At 43.8% G+C, this 25889-nt stretch overlaps 1 protein-coding gene across 5 annotated transcripts in view; it reads left to right on the plus strand.

Moving 5' to 3' along the window:
- The first annotated feature begins 1453 nt into the window (after positions 1 to 1453).
- The window catches only part of RESF1 (retroelement silencing factor 1), a 54874-nt gene continuing 30438 nt past the window's right edge, over positions 1454 to 25889 (plus strand). For 3 of the 5 annotated variants that reach the window (XM_073321592.2, XM_073321610.2, XM_073321620.2), the window contains exon 1: positions 6343 to 7129. The gene's annotated coding sequence lies outside the window, so the exon portion shown is untranslated. Of the gene's footprint in view, positions 1767 to 6342; positions 7130 to 25889 lie in introns of those variants that run through there. The other 2 variants (XM_073321601.2, XM_073321630.2) reach the window with 1 other exon arrangement.

The raw sequence follows: 25889 nt of genomic DNA on the forward strand, positions 1-25889 counted from the left end.
TAGACATGGAGCCATTGATCACTACCCGTTGAGCCCGACAATCTAGCCAGCTTTCTACCCACCTTATAGTGCATTCATCCAGCCCATACTTCCTTAACTTGCTGACAAGAATACTATGGGAGACCGTGTCAAAAGCTTTGCTAAAGTCAGGAAACAATACATCCACTGCTTTCCCTTCATCCACAGAACCAGTAATCTCATCATAAAAGGCGATTAGATTAGTCAGGCATGACCTTCCCTTGGTGAATCCATGCTGGCTGTTCCTGATCACTTTCCTCTCATGCAAGTGCTTCAGGATTGATTCTTTGAGGACCTGCTCCATGATTTTTCCAGGGACTGAGGTGAGGCTGACTGGCCTGTAGTTCCCAGGATCTTCCTTCTTCCCAATAGTTTGACAGGTTCTGCTAAGCTTTCTGCATGTAGGGAAATTAAAAGTATTCATCTTCAATGCACTCCAAAGTGATACAATTTAGCATACATACAAAGCACTTTACATATATTTCACTTATTTAGTACTAGCTACTGTCTTATAGTAGTTACACAAACACCGTATTCAATTATGTTTGTAGTTACAGAAATAAAGCAAAGTACACTTTTTATGCAACTGCTAGTGAGAACTGATTTTGTAGTCTTTTAGCATAATTTCATTCCTTATATGGAAATTGTCATTGCAACATTGCTTTTTCAGACAGTATTTTCCTCCTTCTCCTTTGGCCTAGGTCAAAGCATTATGGAACTCTGGTTCCATTATCATCAACACTGGTGTAACTCTCAGCGTGGCCAGGCCACTCTGATTCTGGACTAAGTGCTTTTGCAGCCCAGTGTGTAGCTGAGGTCCCTTCCCCTTGTTATTTGTTTTCTGCAGTCAATCAATAACGACAATAACAGGGGGTTTTGTTTTATTTGCAAATTTATGAATTTTCACCAAACCGACCCCTAGTGTTTGCTGGGCTTATTCCAATGGGGGAGGAGGGAAAGAGGGAGGGGAAAGAAAGAGAAATGCCCCCACCCCAATATTTTTATTTCACATTTTTGTTTTCAGTGATCAACTGGCCCAGTTGCATCAGCGGGGGGGCCCCTCTTTGCTGAACAATTTCCAGTTCCTTGCAAAAGCCTCTTCACTGCTTGCCACCCAACCCGCTCCCCCGCCATAAACTTTGGCTCAGCAGCTCCCCCCCACCGCGGCTGCGGGACTCGGGGCGGCTGCAGGGCAGCCTTGGGGCCAGACGGCAGCCCCTCCCCACCTCGCTCGGCTTGGGGGAAGCAGCGCGCGGGTGCCTGGCGCTGGGCTCTGCTCGCAAGGTGCGGGTGAGGGCGGTTGGAATACGGAGGACGCTAGGACCGCGCGAGACACAGTTTTCCTGCCGCCGCCGGCGGCTCCTCTGGGGCGAGCGCTCCTGGGGGCGGGTCCAGGCAGACGGGGCGGGGCCGGGCAGTTTGCGAGTCAGTTCGGGACCCGGTTGGAAGGCGGCGTCCGGGCAGCGCGCGAGCAGAGCCGAGGCAGCGCCTCGCGCTCCTGGGGGCGGGTCCAGGCGGACGGGGCGGGGCCGGGCAGTTTGCGGGTCAGTCCGGGACCCGGTTGGAAGGCGGCGCTCGGGCAGCGTCTCGCGCTTTCTGGGGACCAAGAACGGTTCCCGCGCCGCCCCCCCCGCCTCCGGCCCAACAACTCCATTGGCCGCGCCTCCTTCCAGCTCCCGCCGGCGGCTGCGCTTCACGGGGACCGTCCGTCCCGCGCGCCCGCCTCTCCGAGCCCGCTACATGCTCAGGTACCTGCGCGGCCGGCTGGGGAGCGCGCGGGAGAGGTGGCGGCGGCGGCCGGGCTCCGGGGCACTTGGGCAAGAGGAACCTTCCCCCCCCTCCCCCGCCCCGGCTCGCTGAACCGAGGGGGGGCGTATCAGCCTCGCTGCCCCGGTGGAGGGGGGGGGCGTCGCTGCTCCTCCGAGAGGGGAGGGAGCTGGGGGGTCATCAGCCTCCGCCGCTGTCTGCGGCTCCAGGGGCCCCCCTAGTGGGGGGAAGGGTGAGCGGCCCCAGGGAGCCGGGGGCGGGGAGCTGCCTCCGCCCAACGCTTCGCAGCCGGGAGTGTTTGCCGCCGGCCTCGTGGCTTCCTGTGAGCCGCCGATCCGAACAGGGGTTGGTTCTCAGCGGCTGGGGTGGGGGCTTTGTCTCCGCTCCTCGGAAGGGAGCGGCGCCTCCCGGCTTTCCGTGTAGCCGGTGCCGAGGGAAAGAGCCTGGGGCCCAGGCGTGTCGCCAGGTTAATGCCCGCTCCAGCCCGTGTTGCGTTGCTGTTACTCAAAGGGGCCCCCTGGGATCGCACAAAGGATATAAATTTCCCAGGGGTTAGCCGCCTGGGTGCGCGATGCTCCGCAGTTATTCATTACGGTCTTCAGGGGGTATGTGTAGGGAAACGCAGTGATCAATTGTAACTCAAAATACACACGCACCGTTTATTGTCCATGTATACTAAGGAAATAATGACACTTTGGTGTTCCTGTTATTCAAACCTGTTCGGAGTTTACACAGAACTTAATGCATATCTATTTGGATGGTACTAGTTCAGATAGTTTAAATGGAATGATTCAGTGGTTTTGTGCACAGCATTTGGATGTCAGTAGCCCACAGAGACATCTGCATTAGCTGCCTAGCACCCAGTTTATATTTGGCAAACAGCAACACAACTTGCATCTTGCTTTTGACCTATTCTGCATATAAAAAGAACAGGTTAGGACAACTGAACTACTAGTTGGATTCCACAATAAAGGTTAGCATGACTACAAAGTAATTCAATTCACTAACCGTTTTGTTTGATAATTTCACATACACAATTAAAAGTTTTCTATTTAGTGTGCATAGTATCTTTAGAATAGATGGTGTTGAGATATCCACTATTTCTAAAACTTGAGTTCCATGTTTTGTCTTGGAGATATCACTTTAGTTTTACTCTTCTAACACTCCTTCAACTGTTTATACACATTTGAACAGCTTCAACCAGAGAGACTAGAAAGACCTGCCATAGCCCAGGGCACTCACCTGGGAGGGGGCAGATCCTTCAGATTCCTGTTCTGGTCAGACTGTGCTCAGATACAAAGGTGGTGACCCTGACATAAGAACCATTATAGACTAGTGCAGATTAGAATTCTTTTGAACACAAAGGAAAATATAATTTCCAAAGATGTTTTCATGTTCAATTCAAGATGGTAACTTTGGCGATGTAAGTAAAAATCCCCCAGTCATCAGTTTTTGTGACATGCTGATCTCCATATATCCCTCAATACCATGGTGTGTCCATTCAGGACTTGCATTTATGATTCAGCCTAGAACCGTTAATGCACATTTAAGGTTATACTGTGAGGATATAAAACTCTGGCTTGGCTAGAAGGGACACCCAGAAGCTGAGTGGTGTGACTGAACTACCAAACCCATCTGTAGAGCTAAAGAAGAAGAGAACTTTCATCATAAGGGATATAAATTGTTAGCATCACAGATGTGATGAACTGGAATTCTCTGAAGTGCACTGAAAACATAGTTAATGCTATTTCCAAGGCCAAAGCATGTAGCGGAAAAAGGAAATACAAGAACAGAATCACTAAAAATTGCTCCATAAACTCACTCTCATGCCAATGGAAGGTTCTCTCTACAAATAAACACTGAGGAGGCTTGGTCTGTGCTCAGAAAGCTATTGGAATGCTGAAGATTGTGAGTCTTAAGAACCAAGTTGTACAGCCCTCTCAACCTTTGTTTTTTTGACCATTGAGCTAATAACAGGCTTCCTTACTCTAGCTAGCCCCACAGGATGACTTTTAAAAAAATAACCTCACCATAGTAACTTATGACTACGCTTTGATTCTTGTAGGTGAGCCAGAGTCCCACCATGCCTTGTGTTTATAATTCTTTGTATTGAAGCTTAACTTTATCTGCCCTATTGTGTTATCAATAAGCTGAATTTTGCTTGACTATAGCATATTGTTAGTGATAGATTGTGTGTCCTCTGACCCAGTGACTATTAGGAAGTGTGTCCAGATGGCCAGAAACGGGCTACTTGTGATTGAGGAAAGGGGGTAGCTGTTTTCTGAAATTGATGAAGTAATGATCTTTTGAGAGATGCTTTTAGTTTATCAGGAAGCACTCTAACAGATGTTTTGTCATAATGATATGGCTACAGATATCTTTTATGGTTGAACAATACATTATTTTATCAAGAAGGATATTGATAAATTGAAGAGGGTTCAGAGAAGAGCACTCAGAATAATAAAAGAATTAGGAAGCATGCCTGATAGTGATAGACTCTAAGAACCTGGGTCAGGCCGATGGTTGATCTAGCCTAGTATCCTCTCTCTGTCAGTGGCCAGTACCAGAGCTTCAGGGAGAGTGTGCAGAACAGGGCAGTTGGAATGATCTTCCCCAGTTTTTCACCTCCTGGCTTCTGGCAGTCAGAGATCTAGGACCACCTCAAGGTTGGGGTTGTATCCCTAACTCTCTTGGCTAATAGCTGTTGATTCTTCTTAACCAAGAGAAAGTTATGCGGTGACTTGATTACAGTCTATATGAATCTACAGGGGGAACAAATGTTTAATAATGGGATCTTCAGTCTAGTAGAGGCAGATATAACACGATTCAATGGCTGGAAGTTGACGCTAGACAAATTAGACTTGAAATAAGGGGTAAATTTTTAATGGTGAGAGTAACTAATAATTGGAACATTTTACCAAGGGTTGTGGTGGATTCTCCATGACTCACAATTTTTAGATTAAGTTTGGATCTTCTTATTAAAAGATATAACCTAGGAATTGTTTTGAGGACGTTCTTGGCCTACGTTATACAGGAGGTCAGACTAGATGACCACAATGGTTTCTGCTGACCTTATCCCTGAAACAGGTGTCTTCAGCTTACCAATTATGTAAACCAGTGATAGTAAATATTAATCTTTTATGATTGCTTACATGTATTAAGATCACGATTCTTTGGCCAAAAATTCCAGAATTCTTGCTGTGTTGGCTGAAGTGTTGTGGTGGAAAATTAACCACGCGCTGTGTTTGGTTCAGAACAAGCATGAGGCCAGCTTTATTCAAGCATGTGCATACAGGGAGAGTCAGCCGGAGCTCTCTGGCGTAAACAATACAGAAATACAGGAGCTTATATTGCTGAAAACCACAGTTTGCCAAACCCACTTCCTTCAACAGCATTTTCCTTATTTGGCATATAGTGCAAGCTTCAACAGTAGCTTTGCCTTACTTGGAGTTTAGCAAAAAACAAGCTTTTTGTTGCATCCGATGAAGTGAGCTGTAGCTCACGAAAGCTTATGCTCAAATAAATTGGTTAGTCTCTATGGTGCCACAAGTACTCCTTTTCTTTAAGCTTTTCCTGTTATTGACAGGTGTTCCCTTTGTGGTTAACTTTTTTTCTAACTTTTAGCGGTTATGGTTACATTTCTTAAGCTGTGCTTTTGCTATTTGCCCCTCAGTGGAATTTTCCTCACTCTTCTTATGCTTTATATACACAGTTAGCTTGACCAAAGTTTTAGGCCTATTAGTTTAGGCCTACTAGATTTTTCCTTCACAGTGTGTCTAAAATAGTGCTTTATTTTAAATGGAGCTACTGTGAGACTAACATCTGTTATCATTAGTAGGACTGTACTGTAATATCCACTCACCTTATCCTGACCTTGCTGACATAGTCCAGAGGCGGAGAAAGGACTAGTTAACAAAAGTTGGTGGTTGTCATAAATGGGCAATGTAATTGACCAGATGGGCAGGGAACATTTATTATAACAGATGTATTCTATAATCAATGTAACAACAAGCCATTGAGTAATGACTTGATTAATATCCAAGTCATTAAGAGATAATTATGGCCACAGATGGTCTCAGTATACTCCTTGGGGAATTCTGCGCCATTGCACGTGCGCATAATTAATGAGCTGCACATATTTTTAATTTTTTGCACAGAAAAAGCTTCTGCTGAAAAGTTGCTGCAGTTCCATCTTTTGTCCACCAGAGGGTGATAGAACACAGCAGCTGCTGCCAGCCAGCTAGGGAAGAGAGAGAGCCTGCAGAGCCTTCTTCACAGCACCTGTAGGGCCAGGTCAAGAGGCAGGGGCTGTGGGGAGACGGACAGTGTGGGGCTGCTGGGGAGTCACAGGGGCTCATAAGGGCTAGTGGGGGAGGACAGACTGGGGCAGGGACTGAATGGGAATGGAGGCGCAGGAGCACATGAGCAGAGGGGCAGGGCCACATAAGGATGGGGGAGTGGGCTAAGTGGGGGCACAGAGACACATGGGGAAAGAGGAAGGGGGTGCAGGGCCACATGGGGATGGGGGGAGTGGGTGTCTTGAGTGGGGGTGGAAGGACACGTGCCTGACTGATTGGGAGAGGCTAGGGGTCAGCCAGGGTCTGCATGGGGGAAGCTCCCTAAAAGTGTGTGTCCCTCCCCCTCCCCCCCGAAACCTGTTCCAGATTTTTAATTTTTTGGTGCAGAATTCCCCCAGGAGTATAAGTAATGATTAAATAGTTACTGCTGTTATTAGCTTATTGATTAGGTAAGTTAAATAAGGTTAAAACATGAGAGAAAACTTCAGTAAGGCCATTCTGATATTGGAGAAATTCCTCAGACTCCATTTTGTGTCCCTAGCTTCCATTTGGAATAAGCAAAAGTCACTCTTCTGTTAGAAGTTGCATGTCACATACCATTGGATGCTGCGAGTCACATGGTCACTGAAAATAGGTCAAGGGCAGAAGGTAGGTTAAAGTAGTTTAAAAAAAAAAAGAGAGGTCACCACAGGTCACAAGATATTTTCTGAACTTGACAATTGATTACTTGAACTTCAAACTAGGTAAACAGCATAAAATTGGCAGAAAGCCAGAATGCATTGGCAGAAAGCCAAGTGAGTGAAAGTTCAGCAGGTCATAACTTTGAAGTAAACAACTGTCAGTGACCATGTGCAGTAAGGAACTGATAGCTGACAGGACAGTATAAAAGTAGACACTCAGGAGCAGCAAGAGCAGTAGGGAGAAGATTGGGATGGAGAGGACAGGAGCTCCCAGAGGAGTTGAAGCGATTGGGATGGAGCAGAGTCAAGCTGATAGCTTCCTGAAGCTGACGGCAACCAAGTGGCTGCAGCAGAAATCAACGGATAGTAAGCTTGCTTGTGATAATTATAGTGTAGCGTAGTATAGCATAAAATATTATAGTGTGTGTGTAGGTTAATAAAGATGTATATGTGTCAGCGATCTGTAACAGACTGGCCATCTGTTAAAGAGCACACTCACTTAAAATCATTTGAACTGTATACGTTACTGCGGTTTAAAATGCTTTTTAGCTTAGAATAAGGGGTTTGTATTTTATTTAGGTTTTTAGGTTATTACTGTATTAGAAATTATTAGTTGCATTAATAAAAAGGTGCCTTGTTTTGGAAGGAATATTGCCTATCATTTATTGGAAGGCTGTATCTCTGTCCTTCAAGTATTTCCTTAACTAACCTGGAAACCTGTACTTTAGGAAGGACAGATTAAGGGAGCAATAGGTAGGCTATTCTAGGGGCTCCCAAAACCTGTTTTTGGGTAACAATCCCTGGGGGAAAAAAGGTTTTAAATTTTTTTTTAAATTCTAAACTAGTATGTATAGGAGAGGCTGTGGAATGTCTATCATTGGAGATTTTTAAGAGCAGGTTAGACAAACATCTGTCAGGGATGGTCTAAATCAGTGGTGGGCAACCTGCGGCACATGCCCCGCAGGTAGCCCGTCAGGGTAATCCGCTGGCAGGCTGCCAGGCAGTTTGTTTACATTTGCATGGCACTGTACACTTTGTATTCTGTGTTGTAATTGAAATCGATATATTTGAAAATGTAGGAAACATTCAGAAATATTTAAATAAATGGTATTCTGTTGTTTAACAGTGCGATTAATCGTGATTAATTTTTTTAATTGCTTGACAGTCCTAGTTTAAATACATGTGTATAGCTACGGTGTACCCTCCTAGATATAAAAAAAAAAAATGTACCAAATCTAGTGTAAAGATTCTATGTAGTTGTAAGTCATCATGTTTTAATAGTTATATCAACCAGTGAGAATGTACCTGTAGAAAATAACTGAAATACAAATGGAAAAGATGATTAAAATTAATTTCAGTTGAGGCATTTAAATATTGCTTTGATTTAATCAATCCACCCTGCAAAATAAGGAATTAAAGAAGTGGTGCTTATAGTGATGTATAGGACATCATTACCTACAGCTACAACTGTAAGCAGGTTTGCTTAATAACAAGGTCACTAAGGCAACATTGCCCTCATGTTAAGCAAACTAGGCTAAAGCCAGCATTGCTTGTCTAAGTGTCATTTCTATATGTCCAAACTTATGCATTAGAAATGACCCTTAAAATTATTCTCAATACAGCTTACATGATTGATAAGCTTCAGGGATTTTTAACACAGTCATTATTATTAAGTGCAACTGTAATAGAAAGCAATTTTTTGTAAGTTAAAACATTTGTCAGTGGGTGATTACTTCATAAATAAAATCTCTTAACCATCACTGAACATAGTTTGATCGTAACTCCATATCAGTCACATGCTTTGTTCATTAAGTCACTCATTTGTAGTAACAGACATCCTATGTTACTTTGCTAAGGGTCCCTTTTTGGGCATCTGGATTAAATTAGCAAGATTAAGGTAAAGAGTATATAGAGTACGCACTATAGAGTACGCACATTCCTAACGACTAGTCGCACACTAGCTCAGTCTAAAACAAAGTGCTGCACGATAAGGATTCTGTTCTTTGACCAAAGAATCATGACAGTTTAGTGTACACTTTGCACATTGGCTTTGGCGCTGTTCCTCAGTGGAATACTGTGCCCCTGTGTGGTGTCATTCACCTCACAGTAAATTGGTCGACATTGAATTTGAACTTGACCATGTGCATCATCACAGGCATCCTGCGCCCCACTCCTATTCATGGCTACCAGTTCTGAGCAACATAGTTCCTCCACATGTTCATCATGGAGAGTCTACAGGTGGACTGGTGGAAAAGCTATGTGCCAGTCCTGATCTCCCATTGTATATGGACATCTTCAGTCACCCCAAAGCACAATTTATGTTGAGGCATCCACTGTAGTCTCAACTGCCAGATTGGAAGCTGTCAGCAGCTACCCCATGGCACAATGAGTGGTTAGCTAAAGATGTTTGAAATATTTTTGCTTGTCAGTGATCCAACCATTTGACAATTGGGATTTGACCTTCCATGTCAGCTTTGGACTCTGTTGAGCAGGTTCCAAACTGGCCAAGGAATACGCGCAGCCAGCCTCTACGCTTGGGTCTGCACGATGGCCCACGTTGTCAATGTCGCTGCCGTCAGTCAATAGCTCATGTTGTCAACGAATGTCCACTAACTAGACTTCATGGGAGGCTTAGGGCCCTTCATTCTGCTGATGAAACTGCTGTTGGGTGGCTTGGCAAGCACTGCAAATGCTAGAAGAAGTGTACAAAAGAATAATAAAATTAATATTTACTAGTAAAGCTCAAGTGATGTTGATGCTTGAGCTACTAATGCAGAGAGGATGCAACAACTCAAGTTTGGACAACTCTTCAACTGTTAATCCAGTCAATATATGCTGCTAACCAAATCACTCTGTGTAGCTCCAGTGTTTTGAAGTGTGGTTGCTCACACTTGAGCTAGGCTAACTCGGAATGCACTAACTCAAACTAACTGTTGCAGTGAAGACAAGCCCTTAAACTGTAAGCTCTTTGGAATAGGGACTGTCTTGTTGTGATGTTTGTACAGCGCTGGAAACAGAGGGGTTCTGGTCCATGACTAGGGCTTCTAGGTGCTATGATCATACAAATAATAATTAGTAATGTTTTGTTGAACAAAGATTATATTATAACTTAAGTATTTAGCTGAACCTGTTAATCCATCCTGTTCATGCATTGTATCTGTATATTCGTTATTGAAGTGGACCTGACATGGATACTGTACCTACAATGTTTTTTTAATCAGTTGTGACAGAATTTTTATAGCCTGGCCAACTCAGCAATTCAAATCTCAGTTCAGTACTTTTGGTGTCTTTAGAGAAAAGCTCTTTACAGAATCCAAAGCATATTGCATATCAAATATGGTTAAACAGAAAAGGGGAAAAACAAAACAGTGACTGAGATCAGAACAGTCTCTAATTCATCTGTTCACTAGGTTTATAGAAGAAATTTGTATTTTTCTTCGAGTGCTGTCCCTGTGGGTGCTTCACTTCAAGTGTCAGTGCATCCCGGCACTGCTGATTGGAGATTTTCAGTAGCAGTGCCTTGTTGGGTTGCGTGTGCGCAGTAGCTGTCTTGCGGTGCTGTTGGCGATTCAACCAGTGCTCGCCCAACCCCCTCAGTTTCTTCTCAACCATCCTCTGCTGCAGACAGAGCTCCAATGGCAGTGTCACAAAATCATCTAGGAAAGAGTTAGAAATACTTAAGTTTAATCCTCAATAGTTAGTTCATTGTTCATCTAGATTTCTGTTTTTAATCAGTTAAATTCCCCTTTTAAAAAAAACAGCCCCTCCCTAAGGGAGTTACCCCTCTGTTTCTTTTAGTTCCCCAATTGAAGTTGGATTCTGAAAATGTCAGACTCTCCTGGGTTTAAAAGATGTGCTTCTTGTAAGGATGTGATGTCTGTTTCCGATGGACACTCACAGTGCGTCCACTGCTTAGGGGAGGAGCACATTCCCCAGAAATGATCCCATTGTAGCAATCTTAAAGCCAGAATGAGGAGGGACAGGGATCTCTTAGTCAAAATTATTCTTATGGATAAATCCCTCATACCCCTGTTTGCTTCAGGAACAACCCCATCAGGGGATTCTCCAGGTGCCTCCTCCCTGGACAGATCGAGTACTCTCTCCTCCAGAAAGTTGAAGAACAGGGAGACATCTCCTGCTCATGGAGAACCATTGAAGAGAAAACAGTCTCCACCAAGATCGCTAACTGCAGTGCCGACGACCAGCAGGGTGAACGTGTTTGATGCTCCGAGTGCCTCCGGCACCATCCGTACCGGGATCTCTGCTGACAGAGATAAGGATTGCGGGCATAAGTCAACCTCTGAAGAAGGACATGGTGCTGACAGCGCCTCAGCTAGCTATGCCACCTCCAGCGGTGCTGCACACTATGGAGCCGAGACCTGACTGCACTAAGTTGGCACTGGTCAAGGCCATGCACAAGCGGACAGGATCGATCTCCCAGGCTTCTATACATAAGAGCATGGCACTGTGCTCCCTCAGCCGATATCAGAATTTCATCCACATGGGGATCACCAATACTCAGAACCAACAGTTCTCCGTTGCCAATGGCACCAGTACAACCGGACTCACCAAATGCCTCCAGATTCTCCAGTGACGAGGAAACTGATGTTGATGAGGCAGACTTCTACTCTGGACATTACTCTTCCTCAGGTAGGGAACGTCTACACAGGAACATGCCCCCATGGCTGGCTGACCTGTGAAAGTGCCCACCCCCCCATGCCATTCCAAATGCAATGGGCACAGTGGGAGCCATGGGCAGTCTACTGAGCACAGAGATGCATGAGGATTCTGTAGAGGAATTGGATGATTCTAATAACCAAGAACAATCACCAACTCACAACTCATTTTCATCTCTGGATTAGGCAGTCATGCCGCCACCCCCCCACCCACCATTGCAGATGACTCAAAACAATTCAAGAGTTACTCAAAATGGGTGGCGCAAAGCCAGAACATCCAGCTGGAAGAGGTGACTGAAAACCAACATCAGCTCCTCAAAATCCTACACTTAGCATCCTCAACTAAGATTGCGCTACCTATTAATAGCACACTGATGGGAACAGAATTATTGTAGCAAACACCAGCAACCATATCTCCGACATGCAAAAGGATGGATAGAAATTATGTGCCCAGCAAGGTTATGGACTTCCTATTTTCACACTCTCAGCCAAACTCCTTGATGGTGGAGGCGGCGAACCAATGAGGGAAACAATCCCATTATAAAGCCACTCCACATGACAAAGACTTGAAGAGATTTGATTTGTTTGGTCGAAAAATCTACTTATCGGCAGCACTTCAGTTTCGTATGGCCAACTACAGAGCAGTACTAGCGAAATACGACCATGATAATTACCAAAAACTCAACAAATTTGTGGCAGACATCCCAGAAGAAAGAAGGGAGCAATTGCAGTCCACCATAACTGACGGTCAACTTGTGTCAAGGACAGCTTTACAAGCGTCCCTTTACGTCGTTGACATAGCTGTTTGCACAACAGCTACAGCAGTAGTCATGAGGAGGGCCTCCTGGCTACAATCCTCTGGAATTCCAAAGGACCTCCAAACTAAAGTTGAGGATCTCTCCTTTGACAGGGAAAAACTATTCTCGGCAAAAACAGATGAAGTCCTACACTCAATGAAGGACTGTTGAACAAGACTCCGAACCTTGGGCATCTATACCCCACCCCCACAACAGATGTAGGAGATAGCAACCTCACCAGTGCAACAGAGACACAACCGGAGAGCGACAACAGAGGTCTTTTGATAACCAAAGGCACAGACCATAGAGACGTCGCCCTATCCAATCCCAGGCTGCGATGTCCCAAGCACCTTCAAACGATGCAATTTTGAAGCGTTGCTCGAGGGTCTGACGGACTTCCCCTGACCACCAGCGTCAATAGAACCAGTAACCCAAGTTTTTGGTTATTGACTCCGACCATTCTACGATATGTGGGCCACTATCACCATGGACCATTGGGTTTTGGAGATCATTCAAATGGGTTATGCCATCCCTTTTACCTACCCCCATTCCCTGTCCCTCTTCAGGGACCCTTCTCAGAAGCATCTTTTGAGAGAAGAGGTAGATCACCTTCTACAATTAGGGGCCATAGAACAAGTTCTAACACAACACAGAGGGAAAGAGTTTTACTCCCACTATTTCCTGACTCAGAAGAAAAACAGAGGTTGGAGACCCATACTAGATCTCAGAAAACTCAACAAATTTGTCCGCAACCACAGATTCAAATCAGTCACAGTTAACTCAATCATCCCAGCGCTGGAAGAGGGAGACTGGTTCTCAGCCCTTGACCTACAACGATACTTACTTTCACATTACTATCTATCCTGCTCACAGATGATTCCTACGATTCACAGTGGGACAAGATCACTTCCAATACAGAGTACTGCCATTTGGACTGTCAGTGACTCCATGAGTCTTTACCAAAACCCTAGTAGTGGTAGCTGCTCATCTGCGCAGACAGGGAATACTGATTTTCCCATACTTAGACAATTGCCTACTAAAAGATCCTACCAGGACGGAACCCTTACACACCGCTCGACAAATAATCTCTCTCTTTCACACGTTAGGGCTACCAATGCCCCAATTCACAGCGCTGACCTCCTTCATATTGGTGATGTCAGACAGCGTGTGGGTGTCTGCATGCAACTGCCTACAACTCCTGGGCTCTATGGCGGCCACCACTTTTGTTGTAAAACACGCCAGACTACACGTCTGCTGCTTTTAAGGATAGCTGAACTCGGTGTATATTCCATGAAAGCACAGCCTACACAAAAGACTCATGCTGACCCCAGAGGTCCTACATTCACTATGATGGTAGAGAAACCAATAAACGTTTGCTCAGGCATCCCGTTTCAACAGGATCTGCCATCCATACAAATCACAACAGATGTCTCACCTATTGGATGGGGAGTCTACATAAACCAACGTACAACCCAAGGCAAGTGGTCCCCCACGGAAACACTCTTACACATTAACCTGCTCGACTTCTGCGTGGTCCGCAATGCGTGCCTACATTTCCTCCCTATCATACGAGGCAAGATGATAAAGATCCTGACGGACAATGTCATGTGTATGTTCTATATAAACTAGGGATGCCACGTGATTAAAAAAATTAATCGCATGATTAATCTCGCTGTTAAACAATAGAATACATTTAAATATTTCTAGATGTTTTTTACATTTTTAAATATATTGATTTCAATTACAACACAATACAAAGTGTAGAGTGCTCACTTTATATTTACTTTTCATTACAAGTGTTTGCACTGTAAAAAGACAAAAAATAATATTTTTCAACTCTCCTAATACAAGTTCTGTAATGCAATGTCTTTATCATGATAGTTGAACTTACAAATATACAATTATGTACAAAAATACTTCATTCAAAAATAAAAGAATGTAAAATTTGAGTTTGCAAGTCCACTCAGTCCTACTTCTTGTTCAGCCAATCGCTCAGACAAACAAGTTTGTTTACATTTCCAGGAGATAATGCTGCCTGCTTCTTGTTTATAATGTCACCTGAAAGTGAGAACAGGTGTTCTCATGGCACTGTTGTAGCCGGCGTCGCAAGATATTTACGTGCTAGATGTGCATGCTTCAGCCACCATTCCAGGGAAATGCGTCCATGTTGATGATGGGTTCTGCTCAATACCATCCAAAGCAGTGTGGATCGACACATGTTCATTTTCATTATCTGAGTCAGATGTCACCAGCAGAAGGTTGATTTTCTTTTTTGGTGGTTCCGGTACTGTAGTTTCCACAATGGAGTGTTGCTCTTTTAAGACTTCTGAAAGCATGCTCCCTCTCTCGTCCCTCTCAGATTTTGGAAGACACTTCAGATTCTTAAATCTTGGGTTGATTGCTGTAGCTATCTTTAGAAATCTCATATTGGTACCTTCTCTACATTTTGTCAAATTTGGTGTGAAAGTGTTCTTAAAACAAACATGCTGGGTCATCATCGGAGATTGCTAGAATGTGGGTAAAACAGAGCAGAGGACATACACTTCTCCCCCAATGAGTTCAGTCAGAAATGTAATTAACGCATTTTTTTAACGAGCATCAGCATGGAATCATGTCCTCTGGAATGGTGGCCGAATCATGAAGGGGCATAAAAATACGCCCCTCTGGCCGACACCCTGAGAGCGAAGGGCTACGTGGTGCAGATGGATGCCCTGATCGTCGAAGCCCTGGGCACTTGGGACCCCTGCAACAAGCGTGTGCTGGGGACCTGTGGGATTGGTTGATGCTACGCATAGCTCATGCGGCGCCTCATGGTCTCAGACACCATCCGATGGTCCAGGGACATCTACATCGAACACATCACCGGCCACTGACAGTACCAGGTGGTGTGAGCTGGTACGACAGCGTGCATCAGCTATTGGAGAGGGACTGACAGACTTTTTCCAGTGGACCATATGAACTGGAACCATAAACTCACTGAACATTAAATCCCACCAAATGAGGGTAGATCCATCTCCATCATCGTATCCACTCATTATACTCCACACCTGAACATAGCCATTACATGGACAACATACCCCCATATCTCAATGTCTGTACTTTGACCGGTTAAACTTTTACCCCCAATTGGGGAGATTGCAGATTATGTATTTCTTACGGCACCCGTTCCTAAACCGAATTTCGCACCACTTGATAATCTTTACCTTATTTTCTGATAACCAGAAACTTCTATGCTTGAACTCTGTACCGTTTTCTTTTTACTTCAACATTATCTTAATAAAATTATTATATCTGGCACGTAAATACCTTGCAATGCCGACTACAAAAGAGCCATGCAAATGCCTGTTTTCACTTTCTGGTGACATTGCAAATAAGCAGAGGGCAGCATTATCTCCTGTAAATGTAAACAAAAGTGTTTGTCTTAGCGATTGGTTGAACAAGATGTAGGACTGAGTGAACTTGTAGCCTCTAAAGTTTTACATTGTTTTGTTTTTGAGTGCAGGTATGTAACAAAAAATCTATATTTGTAAGTTGTACTTTTAGGACAAAGAGATTGCACTGCAGTACTTGTATGAGGTGAAAAATACTACTTCTTCTGTTTATCATTTTTAAAATGCAAATATTTGTAATCAAAATATACACTTTGATTTCAGTTACGCAGAATACAAGATATATGAAAATGTATTAAAACATCCAAAATATTTAATACATTTCAGTTGGTAGTCTCTTGCTTAACAGTGCAATTAAGAAACAAGAAATGCCCAAAGTCCTGCTCACAAGCAGGACTAAGAGCACGATCCCTGGGGAAGCTTTCCTCATCAAATGGAATGCTCCTTTCCTATACGCATTCCCACCAATACCTCTGATCTCCAGAGTTATACACAAAATACAAATGGACAAAGCCAAAATAATATTCATAGTACCCGCATGGCCCTGACATGCTTGGTGATCTGCAAACCATTTACTCTCCCTCGTCTATGGAATCTTCTCTCTCAGGACGATGGTCAAGTCCTCCACTCGGACCCAGAGAGACTTCACCTGAAGGCATGGCTCTGCCCTGACAAACTAATTTGCTCAGAACAGGTAAAACAAGCGTTGTTAAAAAGCAAGAAACACAGCACACACACTATCTACCTCCAGAAATGGAAAAGATTCTTCCTATGGTGCCAAAACAAACAAATACCTGCAAACCAGGCACCACTTACGCTTAGCATGGATTATTTATTATCCCCGAAAAACTCGGGGCTCGCTACGCGCTCTCTTAGAGTTCACCTTGTGGCCACCCCAGCATTCCATCAACGAGTAGACGGGATGTTGGTATGTGCCCACCCGATTATTAAGCGTTTCCTAATGGGCATACAGAATACATACCCAGACATCCGAGAACCCATGCCTGCAGTGGACCTAAATCTGGTTCTCAGAAGTCTTAACCAGAGCTCCCTTTTGAACCCTGAGCCACGTGCTCATTACTTCACTTATCTATGAAAGTGGCATTCCTGGTCGCCATTACATAGGCACAAAGAATTACTGAAATAGGGGCTCTCATGGCTCACTCACCATATACAATATTCTTCAACCCTTAGAACACATCTTAAGTTTATGCCCTAAATATTCTCTTCATTCCATCTCAACCAACGAATCCATTTACCTACATTCCACCCAAAACTACACACTAATGTTCAAGAGGCAATCCTGCACACATTGGATGTGCACTGTGCCATAGCTTTTTTCCTAGACAGAAGGAAGCCCTTCCATAAATCTCCTAGACTCTGTGTCAAACACAGAACAATCAAAGGGCTCTGCCATATCGACACCAAGATTATCCAAATGGACATCCAGCTGTATCCATACATGTTGTTCACTACACAACAGTGGAGCCGCTCTGGGCATCAGAGCCCACTCGGCAAGAGCTTTAGCTACCTCCATAGCATTTGTCTACAATGTTCCCATTCTGGGCATCTGCAGGACAGGCACCTGGGCCTCTGAAGACACATTTGCGAACCACTGTGCAATCGCTTTCGGTTCAAGCTTGGACACACGTCTAGGTCTCACTATACTAGCCTCAGCTACGAACTCCACTCCAAAGTCCCTTCCATCCTCATGAGGGCACTGCTCTACATTCACTTGAAGTGGAGCATCTACAGGGGCAGCACTCGAAGAAGAGAAGGTTACTCACCTTGTGCAGTAACTGAGGTTCTTAGAGACATGTGTCCCTGTGCGTGCTCAACTACTCACCTTCCTCACCTCTACTTCAGAGTTTGCAGTAAGGACTCTACAGTAGAGAAGGAACTGAGGGGATTGGGACGCATGAGCCCTGGTTGAATCGCGAATGGCACAACCAGACAGCTGCTGTGCACGCACATCCCAACTTGGCACTGCTACCGAAAATCTCTGATCAGCAGTGCTAGGACGCATTGAACCTCAAGTGGAGCACTCGCAGGGGGACACGTCTCAGAGATCTTCAGTTATTGCATGAGGTGAGTAACATTCTCTTTGCCACTTTGTTGGGGCCAAGATGCTACTTATGTGTAAGCTGGCTAGTTTCGGCCTAGTCTTTGTTTGGCATGCGTGTTGCCTCACTGACTTGTCCTTATGTAAGCTTGCTTGATGCTTGCAGCTGTGGCGTAGGACCAAGGTGATGTTTTGACCATAGAACGTATCCAAGTTGGAGGATATTTTATAGATAAGAGGAAGTTATCAGTACAATGGATGTACAGAATGTATTGCCAAAGGGCTATTATGCAAAAAACAGGAAGTCCTTACTAAGTCACTGTAGGTAGATGGCCTGGTCAGCATGCATGATCAGTGGAAATGAATTAGAAAAGCGATACATTATGAAAATACAGTAGAACCTCAGAGTTACGAGCACCAGAGTTATGAACTGACTGGTCAACCACACATCTCATTTGGAACTGGAAATATGCAATCAGGCAACAGCAGAGACAGTAAAAACAAGTACAGAACTGTGCTAAATATAAACTACTAAAAAAAAAGAAAGTTTAAAAAATTGACATGGTAAGGAGAATGTTTCTGTGCTTGTTTCATTTAAATTAAGATGGTTAAAAGCTGCATTTTTCTTCTGTGTAGTAAAATTTAAAAGCTGTTGTGACATTATTGACTTGAACTGGGACCATATAGAACATTGTTGCAACCATGGTGCTGTAGTAGCACCAAATCTTGTATAAAGGGGGTCAAATAAGGTGTCTTAGATGAGGTTATGGTTTGTTGGTTATGATTATGCTATCTGTTTGTATGTATCAAATTTGTATTTAAAGATATAAGTATTGGCTCTATATTGTCTGTATTTCAAACTTATGCCATGCTTTTGGGTGACACCCCAGACAAGTTGGTGTTGTCTCTGCCTGGCTTGCTTGATGGCCCCATTAAGGACCATCCACTATACAACTGACCCATTGAGAAAAGGCAGACACACTTTGTGACTCAGCAAGGTATGCAGGGACATGCCTATGGACAGAACTCTGAGATTTTTTCCATGCCATGTGATGGAATGCTTGTCTTTGGAACAAAGCAAGAAAGACCACATGGCGAAAGAATATAAAAAGCTGCTGCAGCTCCTCCATCTTGTCTTCAGTCCTACTTCATATCTCTGGAGGGACTTTGCTACAAACGGAAGCTCTAAACAAAGGAATGATGACCCATCCCAGCTGTTGATGTACTCTAGAGACTTGATTTGAACCTGCAGTTTATTCCATCACTGCTGCAAGCCTGAACCAAGAACTTTACCATTACTGTATGTAATTGATTCCATTTAACCGATTCTAGCTCTCATCTATATCTTTTTCCTTTTATGAATAAACCTTTAGATTTTAGATTCTAAAGGATTGGTAAGATCTGATTTGTATATTGACCTTGCATCTGATCATAGAATATCAGGATTGGAAGGGACCTCAGGAGGTCATCTAGTCCAACCCCCTGCTCAAAGCAGCACCGATCCCCAATTTTTGCCCCATACCCCTAAATGGCCCCCTCAAGGATTGAACTCACAACCCTGGGTTTAGCAGGCCAAAGCTCAAACCACTGCGTCTGGGGCTTGGCCTTTGGGATCGAGAGAACCTTTTTTCTTTTACTGGGGTATTGGTTTTCATAACCATTCATCCCCATAAAGAGTGGCACTGGCGGAGATACTGGGAAACTGGAGTGTCTAAGGGAATTGCTTATGTGACTTGTGGTTAGCCAGTGGGGTGAGACCAAAGTCTTCTCTGTTTGGTTTGCCTTGGTATGCATAGTAACCCCAGCCTTGGGCTGTAACTGTCCTGCTTTAAGCAATTTGTCCTGAATTGGCACTCTGTTGGGTCCCACCAGAACCAGCTTCGTTACAGTGGCGTACTCGTGCAAGGATCCACAGAACTAGGTCAATTAAACTTTGGGTCAGAACTCCACGCTATCCAAATTTGAATTTTGGTATTGAGAGTTTGGTTGGTTAAAAAGCAGTTGCAATGGGGAGCGAAGAGCATATGAGGGCCTTGGCAAAAAAGCCCTGGAAGATTTGTGTTCAGAAAAGGGGATAAGCTTTAGAAAGAAGGCTACAAATCAAGAACTGAGAAATCTGTTAATGGCCAGTGATCAGAAGGCAGGAGCACAGCCCTTACCTGATGCTACAGAAGCTGCAAAAGCAATTGGAATGCAAAAGGCAGCAGGTAAACTGCAACTCGAGCATGAACAAAGACTGGCAGAAATTAGATTCCAGGAAATAGAAGCTTAGGCAAAAGTGGAAATACTTCAGCTCCAAGTCAAAAAAGCAATGGAAGAACAGCAGAAATTGTATCCTCTTGAAAGTCCAGTATATAACAATGTTGGTGTGTTGTATAACTCTGAGCAGTTGTCTGGGTATAACCAAATGTACCCCAACACTGCCACCTTTTATGTAAATGCTGTTATTGTGAGTTCAGTAGAGGGTGGCTCCATAAATTGTGCCAATGCTATGTCTGGGAATGGTAATGAAAAATTCATAGAGAGTGTAACAGTCAGTGGTAAAAGCTGTTTAGGGCAAATTATGGCTTCTAACATCATTCTTGTTAAAGCAGATCTAGTCAAAGAGGAAGATTACTTACCAAATCAGACAGTGAAAGTTGTTGTTCTCTGTGAGTTTACTGTAAGTGTTCCTTTAGCTAGAATCCACCTTGAACGGAATGGTACTAAGCATGAAGTTATAGCTGGTGTAAGGAAGTTATTGCCTAAGGGTCTTTTGATTGGGGAAAATATTCAAGCTTTGTTCAGTCCATGTAGCCAGTCACAGGAAAGAAATTATCTTAAATCTGTGTCTGTTATGGGCAATGATTTGCCTGGGGAGGGTTTCTCCAAATGTTTGAGGAAAAGAGCAGTTTGTCTGTGAATGAAGTTTCTGAATGTCTGTCTAATGTCTCAGAAGTGAATCTGGAATTAGATCAAGCACAGAAAGAACTCATTGGTCAGGACAATGTTTCTCAGGAGCAGATTAAAGTGGATGGTCAGGTTAAAACCCTAAATGAGAAAGGAAAGGGTAGATTTTTGATGGATAATGGATTGTTGGCTAGTATAGCTTGTAAAAGTGAACCTGAAAACGGTAATTGTGATTTGCTGGAAGTAGTGAGAAGAGCAGCAGTTTATCTGTGGGGAGTGGCAATGTGCCTGATAAGGAAAGTTTGGATAGGCCTAGGGAGCCTTGTGAGCTGATGGCCTTGTCTAGTCAGCAGTTTGGGAAGGCGAGGATAGTGGAAGATGAGTGTCCCCCCTGTACCTTACCTGTTGCCTGTGTGGAGAATTGTGACAGCGAAGGAAATGTACCTGTGTCTGTCAGTGGTATTGACTTGCCTATGGAGGGAGCTACCCAGGTCTCCAACCAGTTGTCTATGAACAGCCCTGTGTGCTGGGACAAGGGAAATGAGATTCCAAGCTGTGTGTCTGGTAAAGGAGAATGTGTCTCTGGCTCTTCTTTGTCTGTGGAGCAGACAGAAGGTGCCTTTCAGCCTGTGATGGTTGAGAATTGTGCAGTTGTCTCAGAGTTGGTTCTGGATTCAACTAAAGCCCAGGAAGGGAATGGTACTAAGTTTGTGTCTGCAAGGGAGAGTGGCACTGTAACTAGGTTGCATCCAGTTAGTGTCCTAGCAAAATCCCAGAGACCAGACAATTCTGGTGCTTGTGTTTTACCTGTTGCTAATGTGTTGTTGGGAAAGAGTATAGGAATTCGGTCTAATCAGGGCGATATCCTAGCCAGGGCACAAGGAGAGCATAAAGGTGATTTGATTGTGATGTGGAAACTTGTAGCAAGAAGGGAAAGATTCATGAACTTGTGGGTGGCAAAGGGAAGGAGAATGCTTCTAAACTTTTATCTAGGAAGTTTATACGTTTGCCCAAAAGGGGATTGTGTAGGAATCCACCTGATGGGCCAGAGGTAATTCTGGATGTAAGTGAGACCCAGAAAGAGTCTGTTGGTGCTCAGAAAAGTGTTCCTTTAGAGCAAGCTGTAGGTGAAGAGGGTAAAGGCAAAATTTCTGTGAGGGGTGAATTGTCGCTTAAAGAAGTTCCTGGGGAAAGGAATCCTCATGGTAGTCTTTGCAAGCAGTTTGCTGTAGCTGAAGGGTGTGAAAGTGAGTTAATCAAGGAAGTTTCAGTTCCAAACAGCCAGAAATTATCTGTGGTGAATGGATCCACTGACTTTCCTTTTGAAAGATCCAGTGTGAATAGCTTTGAGAAGGTCTCAGATGGAGTAAAGGTTGTTAAGGAATTTAAACAGCCCTATGACCAAGTGGCTGTTTGTGGCTAGTTTGTTGGGAAGACAGTGGTGTTGGGACAGGATTGTCTGCATGCTAATTCTTTAAGTGAGCAGTCTGTGCTTCAGGGTCTGCAGTTGGTGAACACACCTAGCCAGCAAAGGAATTCCTGTGAGCAGGAAATTTCAGTTTTCAACCTTCTAAGAAAAAGGTGTGGGGGGAAAGAACCCCATCCTGTTGAAGGGAAGAATGAGTGTCCAGTCTTGAAATTGGTAGCAGCTAGGAATATAAAAGCTAGTGTCTGTGGTAATGCAAATTACCTGTCTGGCTTGGAGAGGAAAGACTTGCTAATAGGTGTTAACATAGAGAGCACACCCAATCAGCCAGTGAATTCTATTAAGCAAGAGAGATCAAGATTTAATCCTACAGAACAAAAAGGAAAACAAATCTTATTTTTTCAAAGGGAAGCCACAGGGTGACCCTAAAAGGTCCAAACCCCAATGGTATTGAGCCAGAGGTGTGGCAAGACAGACATGATCGTCGATGGACACTGGCAATAAATATGTTGTTGTTAATGGTGATTTTTGTAACTAATGTGTTACTATTACCAAGAATTGTAAAAGTATGCAATGTGCCTAATCTTTTGGAAAATCCCTTGAACACGTTAAGCGTGATACATAAGAACACACTTTATGTTAAAAGGCCTTGTAGTGCTACTGTTGCACAGTTAATGCCTGTAAAAAGTCTTGGAACTTTTCACAGGGGAAAAGACATTCCAAACCTGATGTGCTGTATGAAAGGGGAAACTGAGGCACTCTACCATATTGCTTTCATGGTTAAATGCCAAGATTTCTGTACTATGGACAACATTAATTTCTACATTGACTTGATGTTAATTGTGTTTCAAACATTTGCCAGAACTTGTATGGATAAAGTAGCTATGTTCTTTAGCTCTTGGCAAGATCACATGAGACCTGCAGGAACCATGCTTCAAAAGCAGATTCAATCCGCTATTGTTCTAACCAAGTTTTATCTTGCGTTTGTAAAGAGATTCAATCATGTTACTGAACATGACTTTGATAAACCATTTCTGTTATACACTAGTATGGCTTCTCACCCCATACTAGCTGTAGTAAGACAAAACCAAGGATGGGGAGCTCTTGGGATGCAGTCAGGTATGTTTGTATCATCCCTTCCTGCATTAATTTTGCATTGGGGGTGTGATGTTATTGACTTGAACTGGGACTGTATAGAACATTGTTGCAACCACAGTCCTGTAGTGGCATCAAATCTTGTATAAAGGGGGTCAAATAAGGTGTCTAAGATGAGGTTATGGTTTGTTGGTTATGATTATGCTGTTTGTATGTATCATTTTTATATTTAAAGATATAAGTATTGGCTCTTTGTTGTCTGTATTTCAAACTTATGCCATGCTTCTGGGTGACACCCCAGACAAGTTGGTGTCATCTCTGCCTAGCCTGCTTGATGGCCCATTAAGGACCATCAGCTATACAACTGACCCATTGAGAGAAGGCAGACACACCTTGTGACTCAGCAAGGTATGCAGGGACATGCCTATGGACAGAACTCTGAGGTTTTTTCCATGCCATGTGATGGAATGCTTGTCTTTGGAACAAAGCAAGAAAGACCACATGGCGAAAGAATATAAAAAGCTGCTGCAGCTCCTCCATCTTGTCTTCAATCCTGCTTCATACCTCTGCAGGGACTTATGTGTAAGTAGTTATTGCTTTTATGTTGAAATAAAGATTTCAATGACTAAACCTAAGTGTTTTGGCCTATGTTAAATCTTGCCTATCAACTTGGGTTTTGTTAATTACTTGAAATGCGGAGACTTAGCTTTTCCCTTTCACTTGGTTTTTCATACTTGAAGCAATGATCGGAAATCAAGAAAATACTCCACTACGGCTGCAGAAGAGGATACTGTAATTTAAAAATGGTGTCTACAATTAGGTGATTGAGAAGCCAGCTTCATTAGGTCATCTTATTTTGAGTATGGTATCTTAAGGAGACACTGTTCTTTTCTCTGGAAGGGAACAAAGGACCAGAGCAGCCTACAGACATTGCCCGTTTTACTGTAAGGCTGGAGACGATCGTATTGCCATCTCTCAGGTACAAAAAAAAACCCTGGACAGATGGCATCTCTAGGAGCAGACCCTGAAGGTGGGGTGACTGAAGGGGTTGATGTGAGGGAAAGTGATTGAAAGTGAGAAGTGGGAGAATGAAGCTTTGTCCTCTAGAGCAGGGGTTCTCAACCTTTTTCTTCTGGAGGCCCCCCAACATGCTATAAAAAAAAAATCCACAGCCCAACTGTGCCACAATAATTGTTTTCCTGCATATAAAAGGCAGAGCCAGCGTTAGGGGTAGCAAGCTGGGCAATTGCCTGGGGCCCCACGCCACAGGGTGCCCTGTGAAGTTAAGTTGCTCTGGCTTCAGCTCTGGGTGGCAGGGCTTGGAACCCCAGGCTTCAGCCCCATGTGGTGGGGCTTTGGCTTTCTGCCCTTGGCCACAGCATGTCTAATGCCAGCCCTGCTTGGCGGACTCCCTATAACCTGCTTGGGGCCCGCTAGTTGAGAACCACTGCTCTAGGAAAGGTACAGCTATACCAGCACAATCTCATAGTGGAGGCACAGCTAACACTGGCAGGTGGGGGTGGGGTTGTGTTTTTTGTTTTATTTTTTAATACCATTTACCCAAACTAAATAAGCTATAGTGGCAAAAAGACTTTTTGATGGTTTAACTGCATCTTTTCTAGGACTTTTTGTTGGCATACAACTGTAAATAATCACATACGTAACCAACATTTTTATACTGTCAAAAGGTGAGTGAGGCTTGGTGATAAAGGGAGGAGGAGAAATATAGGCGAAGAGATAAAGAACACTACTGATAGGGAGAATGTGAGAGAAAAGGGAAGAGCTGTAAATAATGTATCTTTTTCTGCATTATGATCAATGACAGGAAGTGGAGTGAAGCCAGGTTGGTGGGAGGGGAGGGTGGGGAGAAGAGTGTGTGTGTGTGTGTGAGAGAGAACACAAGCATGGCAGAGAAAAGACCAGATTCTCAGTCTTCATTTCATCATCTTTGTACCTTGAAAGCTGCCTTAACAGGGCAACTGGAAATTGGCCTTGTGTAGGGAAATCCATGGGGATATGAGGCCAGTGTGTTTTGTGCTCTGGTGATGAACCACCCACCCCCACCGAAATAACGACCTTGGCACTGCTCTCTAACTTAAACTATGGCTCAAACAGTTACTAGGTTACCCCACAAGGTCAGGACCATTTCCTGCTGCAGACAGAGCTTGTTCCTTCCTGACATTCTTAACTAATATGCCAAGTGACATGTCAGTGTTTGAGAATGATGTGGCTTTCTCCAATCCCAGTTACCAGGAAGCTCTTTACATGTCTTTACATCTGTCACCACCAGACAGTTACAGGCAATTTCAACAACTGTTGTGTTGTCTTGTTTAGTAGATACAAAACATAGAATCTTACTTTTTTTAAAAAAGGTTTTTTTTCTTGAACACTTTTGAATGAAAGGAAAAGTAACCCACAAGACATCTAGCTAATATCAGTGTTGGTTGCAGCTGACTTTATTGTGTCTCAGCAGAATTTTGTTGGTTTTCAAATTTATTTTGTATTCTGGTAACATTTAAAGATCGCAACTGAAATCATGGCCCATTTGCATGAAGCACTGTATGAACACATAGTGAGAGACCATCCCTGCCTCCAAAAGAGCTTTTCATTCTAAATAAAAAAGACAGACAATGCATGGAGGAGGAAACGAAGGCACAGAGAGGCGAAATGACTTGTTAGAGGGCACATGGCCGGTCAATTATCAAGCCATTTTAATCCACTGAGCTTCTAACTCTTCAGTCGTGTCTGATATCAAGGACAAAAATAGTATCTAGCGCCAGTAATGATGACTT

This window comes from Lepidochelys kempii, chromosome 1, assembly GCF_965140285.1.
Source record: "Lepidochelys kempii isolate rLepKem1 chromosome 1, rLepKem1.hap1, whole genome shotgun sequence".
Taxonomy (NCBI): domain Eukaryota; kingdom Metazoa; phylum Chordata; order Testudines; family Cheloniidae; genus Lepidochelys; species Lepidochelys kempii.